This window comes from Neofelis nebulosa, chromosome 7, assembly GCF_028018385.1.
Source record: "Neofelis nebulosa isolate mNeoNeb1 chromosome 7, mNeoNeb1.pri, whole genome shotgun sequence".
In the NCBI taxonomy this organism is placed as follows: Eukaryota; Metazoa; Chordata; class Mammalia; order Carnivora; family Felidae; genus Neofelis; species Neofelis nebulosa.
The window spans coordinates 52,923,336-52,938,538 of NC_080788.1; the positions used below are offsets into that span (position 1 = coordinate 52,923,336).

General features: G+C 39.2%; 1 protein-coding gene across 2 annotated transcripts in view; it reads right to left on the reverse strand.

Annotated features, from left to right (window-relative positions):
- Positions 1-15,203, reverse strand: part of MAPK6 (mitogen-activated protein kinase 6) — a 48,032-nt gene that overhangs the window by 20,790 nt on the left and 12,039 nt on the right. The gene's annotated exons all lie outside the window — the stretch shown is intronic.

Below are 15,203 nucleotides of genomic sequence, written 5' to 3' on the forward strand. Positions count from 1 at the left end.
AGCCAGATGACTGGAGAGTCATAAGAACGCCAAGATCTCCACTCAAGGCCTCCACCCACATCTGCTCCCTTTAAATCGTAGTGAGACCCAGAAGCATCACAGACCAAAAACAACAAGGATGACAATGCCTTTTCAGATATCTGTGACTGGTCAGCACTTACAGGGGTAGACAGTGGGTAAAAAATCATATTGGGGAAGGCAAGGACTTGTAACCAACCTGAGAATCACAGAGTCCTCATTACAGATTCAGATGATGACTATACTGAAAGACTTGAACAGACTTTACAGAAACATGAGACCATTCTAGTGAAAGAAAGGAATGTTAATCACCAAAACTATAATTCTACAGTGAGGATTACACTAATAAAAAAATGGGGGGGGGGGGGGTAAAGCTATTCTTGCCCAGTGATCTACCTCACTGCTCTGTACTAGTCTTTAAAATCCTTCAATATCCATTGGACCAAAAGCTATTGGAGCAGGTTTTCATCCAGGAGCTTGGAAAGTAAGCCCACCTTAATCAGTAAGTTGGAGATAACGCTATACTTCTGCAAGATAAAGTGGATCCACTGAATGTTTCCAATTCATTCATGCTCCTTTCAGCAAGTATTTACTAATTATATGCTATGTACCTGTGAATATATAGGTACTGGGGGTAAAATAGTAAGAAAAAACAGACTTGTGCCTTGACCTCATGGGGTTTACAGTATGATTGGAAACAATAAACTAATAAAAGGAAAAAAGAGGAAGGCAAAAGGGGACAAGTGGTACCAAGGAATGGTACAGGATGCTGAGAACCTGCACACTGGGGGATCTGACCTAATTAAGGAGATCTGGATGTATGCCTCTGGAAGCCACAAAAAGGCAGAGGCCTCCCATGCTCACTCTTAGTGACCATGAATACAGTTTCCTCCTTATCACCCTGATACAAATCCTGATGTCTCCAACTACCTCCATCTTATAGGTCAATCATGGAGTTCTTTGGCCTGAATAAAAGCATGCAGTTACAACTTAACTGGACCAGCAGATTACTGCTCAGAGCACCCTCCATCCATATCAACAATCTCTAGAAATGTCCTATTTATTCCATTTCCTCTACCATCTTTCATGTTTAACTTCATAAAAGTCAAGTTCAAGGCCTAGACTCAGGAAAAGATACATATTCCTTCTTCATTTCCACATACTTCAAGGGAGGAAAAGGAAAACTAAGATGGGACAGTAAGTAACTTAAAATAAACCTTCCCAGCATCCTTCTAATTTCTCTACCTCCAAATGTTACCCACTCCTACCAAACCCAGTGCTGATACTGTGTTGCCTGGAGAGGGATCCTTAATTAATTTAAATTTTAATTAACATTAGCCCATGTTTTGTTTTGAACAACAACTAGGTAAATAAAATGAATTACAAGGAATGATTTATAAGAATAAAGATGGCTTTATGCTTTACCTTTGGTCTTCAGTGATCCACCATATAACAGAAGTAAGTCTTCTATGTAGCCTAGTTTGGGTACCAGCTTCCTACATTTATGACAGTTCCCTGAAACTGCATTGGCCACACAGATCTCCTCAAGCACTCCTTTCTTCCCTTAATCATCCTGCTTTCTGTCACTTAGCCTACCGCCAAGCCAAGAGAAATACAGGCACTGTGAGTCAAGCCTAAGAATATTCAGTAAAGTTATAAAATGACAAAGAAAGAAATAAAACAGTTAAATAAATAACTTCACTCTGCCCCATCTTCCCATTCTATAGAAACTGGATTTTCCTTCCCTTCCTATATAAGAACTTGGCCCCCTATCAGAAAAGGAGTCTGGATGTACAAAGCAAGTTTGAGGTGAGAGACTTAAACATATAAAGGTTACTTATCTGGTTTTCTCTTCCATCTTCCACTCTACTGCTTATCAGGTTAAACGTTGACATGGGTCATCTGGCCTGATCACATGCACTGACAACTCTCCACCTCCCCCTCCTCAATGCCTCTTGCCTACTTTGCTCCTCTCTAGGGTCAAGTGAGTAACTTGAGTTACCTGGAATCCAGCCAACCTCACATCTCCTCAGCCAAAACCTAGCTGCTTTTGGAGAGAAGGGAAAGGTTGAGCTCTATTTACATTCACCTAGGACTATCTCTTAACCCTGGCACAGAGAGGTGTTGTCATAGCAAATTCATCCTCCCCTAAGATCATGTCTCAAGCTCTCATCAAAGCTACTAAGTTTCTAGGGCAGAAAAGGCCAAAGGTTACAGCTTAACTGCTTGTTCATATTCATTGACAATGCCCTTGCTCCTGATGTAGGGGAGCCCTAAAAGTTACCAGGGATCCCTCTCAAGATATGGAACTCAAGGAGGCTCATTGTGCAAACTAATGTCAATGAATGATCTTAGCCTTCTGGGGTGGGACGAAGGACCTTAAAACTAAAACACCAAAGCCTAACAGGCCTTTGCCTACTATCAGTATCTGCTATAGAAGCAAACTTACAAAGTCAAAGAGGATTACTTGGCTTCAAAGTATCCAATTTTTTAACAACTCTTCTACTCCCAGCTTCTGTTCTTAAATTGTCTGATCCTTTGCCTGAATATACTTTAAGAATTTGCATTTGCCTTTAACTATTTAAAAAGCCATTATAAAATAAATGCCATTATGTTTATTTAGGTGCTTATCTCTACTTGCTATTTATTCTAGGGTATCCATATTAGAATATAAAAACACAGACCAGATAACTTGGTCAAAGAATCTCTCAAGACCCTTCCAACTCTAAGTCTATGATCTGTGGAAGTACATACAACAGGTCTTTTACTTATCTGGTCTTTGTTCCCAAGCACTTCTTATGGTGGTATGCCCAGAATGGGGGAAATGTGATTGAAACTGCTATATACTAAACATTAAACAAATACAATCCTTTCTACAAATTTATGGCTGGAAATTTAAAAATAATTATAATAACCCTTCATCCCCTCTCCTATCTTTCTCTTGCCTGAGACCTCATTTCTAAGACTCCTCTCTTAACTAATGTTAAGGCAACACCAGAGCAAATATATAAGCAGGAGACAAGTGGGCAGCCTCCTCCTTCAAGTGCCTTTGGCCATATGAGGATTCCAACCAGATGAAAATTAATATAAATATCTGTAGTCAACATAGGTTAGATTACTGTACACTAACAGAAAATCCCCAACATCTCATTGACTTACAACAGAAGTTTTAAGTCATGCTCATGCAACAAGTCCAACGTAGCTGTCATCCAAGTTGCTGAAGGAACTACCAGCTCTGCCACTGCCACTCGATGGTGCCAGAAGGAAACAGAATGTGGGAATACCTCACTGGTCTAAAGCTTCCATCCAAAAAAGACACATTTCACTTCTGCTCACATTTTACTGATCAAGGCAGATCACATGGTCAAACCTGCTTCAAGGGAGTGGGGAAATGCAATCCCAACATAGTCCCAGGAGCAGATAACCAAGATGTTTTGAACAGCTTTGACTGAAATAGCTTTAATTCTACCATCCATTACATTTTTATTCAACAAAACCTTACTGCATGCTTACCATATGCCAGACATTGTTTTAGGCATTAAGATATAGCAGGGATCAAAATAGTTTAAAAAAACAAACACCCTGACCTCATGGAGCACATACTCCTAGATCATTGTAGTAGATTCCTCCCTCGCCCACTAACATTTCTTCCCCCCCCCCCCCTTTTCTAATAGTATTCTCCTTCCCTTGTCTTAGGCCATCCTTGCCCAATCTAATCTCATCTCTACTCTTCAGATCCCTCTACACTTCCAGGGCACTGTTCCCCTCCCCTTTGTTGCATGTAGCTCTTTTTTAAAATAAAAGGTTTGAGATTCAGTTGCTTTATTAATACTTTCTGAGCATAGTACCTGGTACTTGTAGGCATTTTAAAAACTGTACTGAGTGAATTAATGTAAATATCAAATTGTATTTGACAGTAAGAAGTTTTGGAGAAGATAAGCTCTATCCTCAATTTTTTCAGAATCAGATCATACTCTGACCTACCACAGGGGAACATCAGTGATGACTCCTAGATCTGGTACTTTCCTTTCCAGGCATTCCCCCCAGGAGCCTCACCCTATGGTAAACACACAGGTTTATCAACATGTGAAACAAGCTCACTCAGACTGAAAACAAAAACAAAAACCTTCAGCTTTGTTATAGTGCCTTTTTTGTTGTCGAGGTAGTAAGAAGGGGTGGTACCACTGAAATAGCGTCTTATATTAGTAGACAAGCAGGATTCTATAGGAAGCCATTAGCCCATGTGATAGCAAGTAGGTATCATGAAGATATGGGAGACCTTGACATTATTCTGATTATTCTTCAGTTCATCCTAGCAGGCTCTATGGCATTTAACATCAAAGCTTTCCAGACTGCACATCAAACATAACTGCTGTCATTTTTCAGCTAACCCTGGTGAGGGTATGAAGAAGGCCATGCAAAACACTTTTGGACTCTCATCAAATGGACAGAACCACATACTTCATTGGAGAATAATACCCAATTAAAAAAAAAAATGAATCAGAATGGCATGTAACTTTTCTGGAATATCCTTCCTGGTTTGTTTCTCATTTCTCCAAGGCTGAACAAGCTTACAAGATTAAAAAGCACAGTGTAAGTTTCCTGTCAGATTCACACTAACGTTTGGCACTACTGAAAAATTCCTGTCTGGGTTCACTAAGCCCATATTAAAAGGGGGTAAAAAATGAATTAAAGAGATCTGACATCTAGTTCAGGATTCAAGGCTAAATTAGCTGTGTATCAAAGTAGTCCACATTTCTAGGCCTCAGTTCCTCATCAGGAAAATGATGTAGCTAAACTACATGACTACTACAGCCTCTTCCAGCTCTAAAATTTTATAATTTTTTTTAAGTTTATTTATCTTTTTTGAGAGACAGTATGAGTGGGGGAGGGGCAGAGAAAGGGAGAGAGAAAATCCCAATCAGGCTCTGTGCTGCCAGTGCAAAGCCCAATGCAGGGCTCGAACCCATGAAACCGTGATATCATTCCTTGAGCCAAAATCAAGAGCTGGATAATTAACCAACTGAGCCACCCAGGTACAACAAAAGTTTTATAATTTTAAAGAAAGGCTCAGGATTTCCACTTCTGATTGGAATGCAGAAAATTACAAGACTCTATTACTCTCACCCTATAAACCACAATAAGTTGGATAAGCTACAATATTGCAGTTTTAAAAAAAACTCAACAGGAAATCTAAAGATGCAAAGAAATCTAAATTCTAAAAAAATTTTTTTAATATTTATTTTTGAGACAGAGAGAGAGAGAGCGAGCGCGCGCGCACGCAAGCAGGGGGAGGGGCAAAGAGAGACACAGAATCCAAAGCAAGCTCCAGACTCTGAGATGTTAGCACACAGCCAAACACAGGACTCGAACCCACGAACTGTGAGATCATGACCTGAGCTGAAGTAGGTCGCTTAACTGACTGAGCCATCCAGGTGCCCCAAAGAAATCTAAATAAATTCTAGAAAACATTAAGCCCTTCATAAAAGAAGGACCATGGCATAACTATTCTCATTCCTGGCAAAGTAAATAATTTACCACTAACAAAACTGAGAAGAAACCAACCAAATTTATAACCAACTTTAATAGCTACATGTGGTTTCAGCAAACAGATTAGAATTCAGAGGAGGCCCAGCTTCAAGTCCCACCCGCCAACTCTTCCCCACAGGTCCTCACTGAGAACAAAAATCTGAGGGTAAGGCAGGAAAGCAAAGAGAGAATCTCATGAAGCATATGGGCCTCCAACACATCCAAGGCAGCTGCCCTCTGAGGGCGGTGGCGAGGGACAAGTCAGGAAGCAATGCATTCTGAGTATAAGGCAGATGTTCTTCCTAAAGCAAATAAACAGGGCAAAAACACAAAGTACAGAAAACCTGAAGTGGTACCAGAAAGCAAAGAAATGTCCAAGCAGTCCCACGAGCTAACAGCTAGGCTGAACAGATTCAGAAAGCTGACAGGGTAGAAATATATGAAGAGATAGTCAACAAAGACTTTCCAAAACTGACAAAAGACACCTACTCACAGACTCAACAACTCAATGCAAGGCAAGCAGGATAAATATAAAGAAATTTATACCTAGGCAGATCATAGCCAAATTGTTGAAAATGGAGGAAGAGGAAAAAAAAAACAAAACAAAAAAAAGAGCTCCTCTTAAAAGCAACCAGGTAAAAAAGAGTTAAATATATTAAGAGAAGAATGAATAGGATGGCTGATTTATCACTAGAAATGATGAAAGCCAGAAGACAACCTAACGTCATCTTTCAAGTGCCAAAAAAAAAAAAAAAAAAAAAAAAAAAGGAAATATTAACCCAGAATTCTGTATCTAGGGAAATACATTTCAAAAGTGAAGATGAAATACAGACATTTTCAAAGAGACAAAAGTGACAAGAATTGGTCTCCCTCAGACTTTTGCTAAAGAAATGCTAAAAGTTCTTGGGCTGAAGGAAAATGACAACAAATGGAAGCTGCAGAAAGGAACAAAATTTCCGGAAGGGGTAAATAACTGGGGAATATAAAAAATCTTAAAACAAAACAAAAAACATCTACATGTTTAAATGTCTTTAAGAGATTACTGATTATTTAAAGCAAAAATAATAATGTATCATGGGGTTTACAGCACATGTAGAAATAAATTTTAAGACAACAAGAGCACAAAGTGCTGGAAAGGGGTGAACTGAATCATGCAATTCTAAGGTTTACAGAATTGGTGAAATAATTTATAATATTTTAAAAAGACTGTGATAACTAGTAAAAGGCTCACAGGTTATCCTTAAACACCTTCTTCCTTTTTGGTCATTATGTTTACTTAATAACATGTCCATCAATGGAGAGTAAAAGGAAGGGAAAAAAGGAAAACTAAATAAATCAACAACTGCAAGTAATACTTAGTTTGTCAAGAGGTTCTTTTATACTTTTACATCAATCATAATATAAACCAATACATTAAACGTTACAGATTCATTGGTAATTCCGAAAGAAATGGAAATTAACCATGTTAATCAAGATATACATATTTTCATTGAAATAACAAACTTGATTAAGAATGTATTATGTGGCAACTATTGTACTGGACATATACTCTTATACTAAATCCTAACAAGGCTGTAAAATGGATTTTATGATCTTTATTTCAGACAATTTAAATAATGCATTCAACATCACACATCAATGAAAGAGCCATGATTTGAATCTCAGGTTGCAAACTAAAGCCCATGACCTTCTCCCCCACCTCTTACAGAGTACAATATATTTCCTACAGACAGGACACTCTTCTGTATAACCAAAAAGTAATCAAGATCAGGAAATTAACGCTGGTATAATACTACTATCGAATACTCAGATCCCATTTAAGTTTCTACAAATATACCAATAATGTACTTGAGAGCTAAAGGACCCAGGCCAGAATCACATGTTACATTGACAACACAATCTTTAATGTAGTTTTCCCTTTTAGAAGCTTAAAGGAATCAAACATTTTCTATAGTCCACAAAAATTTAATTTACTGAGTACCTGGCATGTGTCAGGCACTATTTGATGGTACAGTGCATATTAAGACAGTTAAGGTTCTTCTACTTCCAAAGAGTTTACAATCTAGTTTACAATCTAGTGAGGACAGATTAACAAAGAAATAACATAACTCCAGATTTATCTAAGTGCTATGATTGAATGTCTGGGAAATGGCCATCTAAGAAGCTGAAATCTAAATAAGACGGTACCAGCATTGCTATGAGATGGGAGCAGAGCATTCCAAGCAGAAAAAACAGCAAATACAACCTAAAGAAGGAAAGAACGTGGTATTTTGGAGGAAAGGATGGCAGTGTAGCCACAGCATCCTGAGCAAAGAGAGGGGGGAGTGACGTGGAGTTAAAACTAGACAAGTAGAAAAATAACACATGAGGCTCTGAATTTTACAGTAAGCACAAAGGAAAGCTATGAAGGATTTAAGCAGACAACTGGCACAGTTTCATTTACATTTTAAAAAGATGAATTCTGGCTACTGGTAGGAGAATGGACTGAAGATAATAGAGTGAAAGTAGAACCAGTTAAAAGCTATTTTCAGTAGGCCAAGTGAGGTGATGGTGGCTAAAACTAGGATGGTAGCAATCAAGATGTAAAATAGGAGAGAGATTCAAACAATATTCTGGAGACTAAGAGAATCTGGTGATGGATTAGATATGGGGGTAAGGGGAAGAGGATTTAAGGACAACACCTAGGTGCCAATTACTGAGATGGGGAAGACTGGAAGAAGAATAATATGGGAAAAAGTTCTATTTTGGATATGTTAAGCCTATTTACATAGTGTCTGTTTAGGTAACTGAGTGGTAGTATCAGGTACACACTGGATAATGTCTGGAGCTCAGGTGAGAAGTCTAAATGTAAATCTGAGAATTATCCACGGTAGACAGTACTTAAGTTGAACGAGTCGACCAGCTGGGGAAAGAATTTAGAAAGGGTTGGGGGAGGCCCAGAACTAAACTCTGGGATATGCCAATATGTGGAGGCAGGTAGAGGACAGAAGCCTGTAAAAAATTTTAACAAGGTGTGAGGTAGCAGAAAAACAAGAATATATGTCTCATAAGCTAAGAAAAGCAGGTGAATATGCAGAAAACAGTAGTCAACTATATTGAATTCTATTACAAGATCCAGTAAGGTGAATTTGGTAAATCAAAAGTCACTGGTATCTTGATTAGAGCAATTTCATGGGGTTGAGATGGTGACAGAAGCCAGTCTAGAGCAGGCTGAGGAGCAAAGAGGAGAGAGCACACAAAGACAACCCTTGAAATTTTGCTTCAAAGACAATCAGAGAAATGAGAAATTAGTAGCTAGAGGAGAATGTGCAATCAATCAGGAGAGGGTATGTAGCAGATTTCTATAGACATACTGTTCAATATGGTAGCCAATCAGCCACATATGGCTACTGAACAAATGAACTATGGTTAGAAGTCTGAGAAACTGATTGTCTTTCCTCAATAAATTTTTATTTAAATAGCCACATGTGGCCAGTGGCTACCACATTAGATAGTTCAGAGCACATTTATGTACTAATAAAGACGATCCAGTAGAAAGGGAAAAATTCATGATACAACCAAGAGATGAGTCCATAAGAGGTCAAGAGAAGGAAAGCAGAGCTCAAGTGGAAGAATCTACAAGGGATATGACACGAGTGAAGCAAAGCATGAAGTTACAGCAACCAGTAGAAACCAGTAAAATCTAAAATTACACTATGTCTTAAGCCTGGTTGAAATCTTAAGCATAAGACTAAATTACAGAAGGCCATAAAAGCTAACCAGGAGGTCTTAGGAAGGCAATTTGTATTTACTAAGTATGTATTAAGCGCGAGACATTTTCTAAGTGACAAATTATTTCTGCTACTCAGAACTAGTACCTTGCAAATCTTATTTTACAAACAAAAGTACTGATACTCTGAGAGAGAAAACAACTTCACTGAAATCATATACATAGTAAATGTGAAGATCTGGACACTGGCCAGTCTGATTTACCTTAGGGTTAGTTCTTCCCTGTGCCTAATGTGCGAGGTTAAGAATCAATCAATGTTTCTGCACCTGGAAATAATATAAAAAATGGCAGGGGTGCCTAGGTGGCTCAGTCGGTTAAGCATCTCTTTATTTTGGCTCAGGGTATGATCTAGTGGCTTCTGAGTTCAAGCCCCATATTGGGCACTCTGCTGTCAGTGCATGAACCCCTTTCAGACCCTCTGTCACCCTCTCTCTGCCTCTCCCCCACTTTCTTGAGCTCGTGCTCTCTCTCTCTCTCAAAAATAAATAAAACATTTTTTAAAAATGGGAGATCAATCTGGCAGCTATCAACAAGTGCCAACAAGCCTGGAGGTACTAGACCAGAGGCAAAAACTATCCCCTCGATACTATCTACAAGATTAAAATTAAGGCACATTTATTTAACAACTATTTTTAATTTTTTAATGTTTATTATTTTTGAGCAAGAGAGACAGGGTGTGACCGGGAGAGGGGCAGAGAGAGAGGCACAGAATCCAAAGTAGGCTCCAGGCTCTGAGCTGTCAGCACAGAGCCTGATGCTGGGCTCAAACTCAGAACCGTAAGATCCTGACCTGAGCCGAAGTCAGACACTTAACTGACTGAGCCACCCAGACGCCCCTTTAATTTGTTTAATCTGAGTGAAAATATCTTTATTAAGACAAACAGGAAAACATACATTCTTGCAACTTACATTACCTACTAAATACAACAGTATCAATCAGAAAACTGGCAGTACTTTATATTAACTACTAAAATCATATCTGGGTATAATGGAAAAGCAAGCAGTTAGAAACCATCTTTCCAATTTGTAAATGAAGAAGGAAATTATTTTTTAATATTTATTTATTTTGAGAGAGTGAGCGAGTGGTGTGGTGGGGGAGGCAGACAGGGAGAGAATCCCAAGCAGGCTCTATGCTGCCAGCACACAGCCCTACGCGGGAGGGGCTCAATCTCAGGAACAGTGAGATCATGACCTGAACTGAAATCAAGAGTTGGCTGCTTAACCAAGTGAGCCATCCAGGTGCCCCAAGAAGGAAAGTATTAAACTGAGCCTAATCACTTATTAAATTACACCTTAGATTATTTTAAATTTGGTACAGGCAAAAATCATCTAGATCTGCACTGTCCAATATGGTAGCCACTAGCTACACGCAGCTATTTAAATATAATTAAAACAGGGGCGCCTGGGTGGCTCAGTCAGTTGAGTGTCCGACTTCGGCTCAGGTCATGATCTCATAGTTCGTGAGTTCAAGCCCCGTGCTGACAGCTCAGAGCCTGGAGCCTGCTTCAGATTCTGTGTCTCCCTCTCTCTCCGCCCCTCCCCTGTCTGTGCTTTGTCTCTCTCTCTCTCTCAAAAATAAACATTAAAAATAAATAAATAAAATTAAGTTAAACATTCAGTTCCTCAGGTACACTAGGCATCATAAAGTGCTCAACAGTTACATGTGGCTAGTGGCTAGAGGCTACCTCACTGGACAACAAAGAATACAACACTTCCATCATCACAGAAAGTTCTATTGAACAGTGATCAATTAGAGCTTCAATTTCCCTTTTGACTTTTTTCAGGAGACCCAATAAAAGGAGCAACTCAGAAAACCTGAATTTTCCAAATCAGTCACTAACCAGTTAAGCAACTAAATATACATCATTTAGCAGAGCTTCTAGAAATGAGTGTGCATTTGAATCACCTAAGAGTCCTGTGAAAATGCAGATTCTAATTCAGTAGGCCTTGGGATGGGGTGGAGAACTCTGCACTAACAAATTTCTGGGTGATGTTAATACTGCTGGTTCAGAAATAACACTGAGTACTAAGATGTTAGTTCTCTCTGGGCCTCGGGTTCCTCAGCTATCATGTACCTGGGGTAAGAAAATGGCCATGACTCCTCTGTAAACGCTAATATTTTATAGTTGATACAGAATTAAATGCAGAGATTTCATTCTCAGCAGAGGAAGTTTCTTCCCTGAAGTATTCTAACAAACAACTTTTGTGCTACCATTTTTTTCCCATGAAATGACATAGTAACTTTAAATGAAAATCAATGGAAAAATCTGATTTGCTATATAAACGTTCAATCTCTGTACACTTTTAAATCCTTAAATAGATTTAAAGGGCTGACATGTATGAAAGACAAACCTTTTAAGAACCATCAGCGGGGCACACTATATTTTCTAAATACACAGCTTATGGAAGAAAAAACTTGATGCTGGACTCAGCCCATACCACTGTTACCTTAAAAGCATCAGCTCCACATCAAAAGCCAACTCCCTGGGAAAAGCCATTAACTACAATAACACTATGTTGTTTTGTTTTTGTAAAGTTTCAGTCAGGTCTCTGAGCAATAATACTGACCAAAATCCCCATACCACTAGCAAGCTACAGAGTAATGTTAACAGCCCACAAAACAGGCTGAAAGAGCTGACACAGGGCAGCCAACAATGCCACAAAGAACTTATTTTGAGACATCTATTTTAACAGGAGTCCTAGAGTAACACATGGTTCAAATGAGCAATGCGAACAAGGAACTGGACCGCAGAGGTGTGGCTCACCGTTTCATAAGGATCTCATGGAAAGGAGACAGGCTAAGGTATCCAGTGTGTTCATAAATTCTGAATTATGAATGACAGGTAATTATCTATACTCTTAAAAAGATAATACTGGTGGGGGGCGGGGGGGAGCGCAGTCAGTTAAGCATCTTACTCTTGATCTCAGCTCAGGTCATGATCTCATGTGAGTTAGAGCCCCACATCGGGCTCTGTGCTGATGGCAAAGAGCCTGCTTAGGATTCGGTCTCTCCTGCTCTCTCTGCCCTGCCCCTGCTTGTGCACCCACTTGTTCTCTCAAAATAAATAAATATACTTAAAAAAAATTTTTTTTAAACCTGGAAATACAACATGTTCAACCTCTAGGTGATAGGATGTTTTGAAAATATACGATACTTTTACATTTGTATTTTTATACTTCCTTTAGTGGGAAATACAAAGTTTAAATTAAACTTCATTAAACTTCTGTATAAATCATGGAAGGATCTTCCAAAATCTTTCCAAAGATTTAATTCACATTAACAATACACCTTACTACCTGCAAAACTCTTCAAATAAATCACTTTGAGAAGAAAACCTAGGGGATGGGGAGTTTTTCTTCTCACTTTTAAAACAAACTGCTATTCTCCTCAATCTTTTTTCCCCCCTCAGTCTTATTTTAAGCCAACCTGCTAAATGGTGGCTTTAAAAACTCTGTCAAAATATCTTGTTACCAAATTTCAGTTTGAGTCCTAAATTTGGAACCTTACATTCTGCTGGTCTTTAAAACAAAGACTGATGAGGGGTGCCTGGCTGGCTCAGTCAGTGGAGCATGGGACTCCTGACCTCAGGGTTGTGAATTCGAGCCCCATGTTGGGTGTAGAGACTACTTAAAAATTAAAAATAATTAAAAATAAACTTGGGGGAAAAAAGCACTGATGAAAAAGTGCCTATAACAACACCTACTTCAAGTTGTCTTTATTAAAACAGAAAATTCATGTAGATCAGGAGAAAGCACTATGTATAATTCTATCAGAGTGAAATGCTCATGTTCAGAGCTATATCCGATTAATATTTCTGCACCTTTACATTTATTTAAACTAATTTCTAGATATTAAAGATAACTTTTAAATTACCAATGAGAACATAAGGTTAATTTCTACCCATACCACAAAAGTTCTGTTTTTAAATAATCCTTAACAAATCTCTCAATAAGGGAAGAACTGCTGGTATCAAACGTTTAATCATAGCAACTGACCAGCAATTAATTTTACCTCTCAACAAACGTTACAAAATTCCACCTGTAGGTTATATGACCTTCTTTTAAAATGCAATTTAAGAAGCCATTACTCTTAGAGAAACTGTGGCTCCTCTTGAGAGAATTATGATGTGGACAGAAACATTTTAGCCCTATCATTTAAAAAAATACAGTGTATAAAAAAAAAAAGGGCCACGTAGCAGTCTGTGGGCAGTATGAGTCATCATCCAACTCAAAACTTGCCACACTTCTAAGCTTCCTCCTACCAGACCCCATCCCCTTCAGTAATGTACCCTGAGTCAGCAAACCTTACTATTTTGTCAGTTATGAATTCTCACGATGCTTAAATGAACTTATGCAAAACACTGCAACACATTTAGTACTAACACTTGTCATGAGAACATGTGCTGTTTCTATCGCAAAATTAACTCATCTTCAAATCAATCTTCTTCAGATTCTTTCTTAATCACAAAGAGTAGCCAAACACTACATTTAATCCTCTTTTGCAAGTAAATGAACTCCAAAATATGGTCATATATAAAGGTTTTTATAAACAATTCCCTATTTCCCAGAGATTTTTTTTTTTTTTTTTTTGCTTAACAGTAACATCTAAATAATAAAACATGTCCTGCTCAAATCTGGCATATTTCCTAGATGACTACAATTACTGAATTTAGAACACCAATAAGCAATTTTACAAGTTTCACCAGGCAATTCTTACTAAGTGATGTAACATATATATGTGAAAGGACTTTACACTCCTTGGCACACTGCAAGCAAGCCCTTCATAAACGTGTTTGAACAACGACTTGTTAGAGAGGTTAGAAATTCTTCCACCCAGTTCAAAATTACTTTTCACACATTAAAACCTGACATTTCTAAGAAGAAACTCTAGAAGCCATTCCTTTTCAGGGCCAGGCCCTGTTTGGACCCTACATTCTTTCTGTCAGATTACTCTTTCCATCTCAGTTTCCCAACGCTTAAGAGAGAATATATCCAATCAGAACTTTAAAACAGAACAAGGCTAGAAGAAACAAGCAATCAGAAAATTACACTGAAGCTGTCTGAGCTCCATTTTGTCCCCCGTTAATTTTTTTCCCTTGACAAATCATCTTGCATCGTTAAAAAAGTTAATACTGACTTTTAAGAGCATTTTTAGCACTGAAGAAAACAACATGAATTTTGCTGCAAACGCAATAAAGCTTCTAATTCCACCACTTCATTGGATGTTTGCCAATGAGCAAGCAAAAGATAAATAAAACAGGAAAGGAATCAAAAAGATCCTGCTTCACAGAGCTCCCACCTAACACCTGAACCAGTTGAGTCTCGCTAAGCCAAGGAACAAAGGAGGCTAGAAGACCTTTACTTTTCAACGCACCTCACTAAATCAGATAAAAACGCACAGCCAAGTGAAGAGGCCCTTTTCAGTGAACTGACAAAACAAGTTTCCATTTGGGTACTTTCAAAGACCAATGCTCCAAGTCCCGAACGCAGCTAAGGAAAGGCTGCAGTAGGGGGGGGGGGGGGGTGGAGAAAAGAAATTAGGAATTCCGACTCGGACAAGTTTTCTGTACCTCATTTACAGCTACAACTCAAAACTTAGGCAGAAGACTTCGGGGCTCTGAGACCAGCCGGGTGAGTGGTGCGCGCTACGCAATTCGCCGAGTCCACTGGAGACTTTGCCCGGCCGGAGTCAGCTGAGGCCGAGTCACCGGAGTGGGATGGGGGAGGAGACGCGGGAGCATTTCGAAGGCAGCGTGCCAAGAAGGCGAGACTCCGCGCCACCTCACGCTCCCCGGGCCGCCCATCCCGGCCACCGCCCCTCGCCCGTCGCTCGCCGCCCGGGGCGGGCTTCGAACCCGCGGAGCCCGGCGCGGTTGGCGGTGCCGCA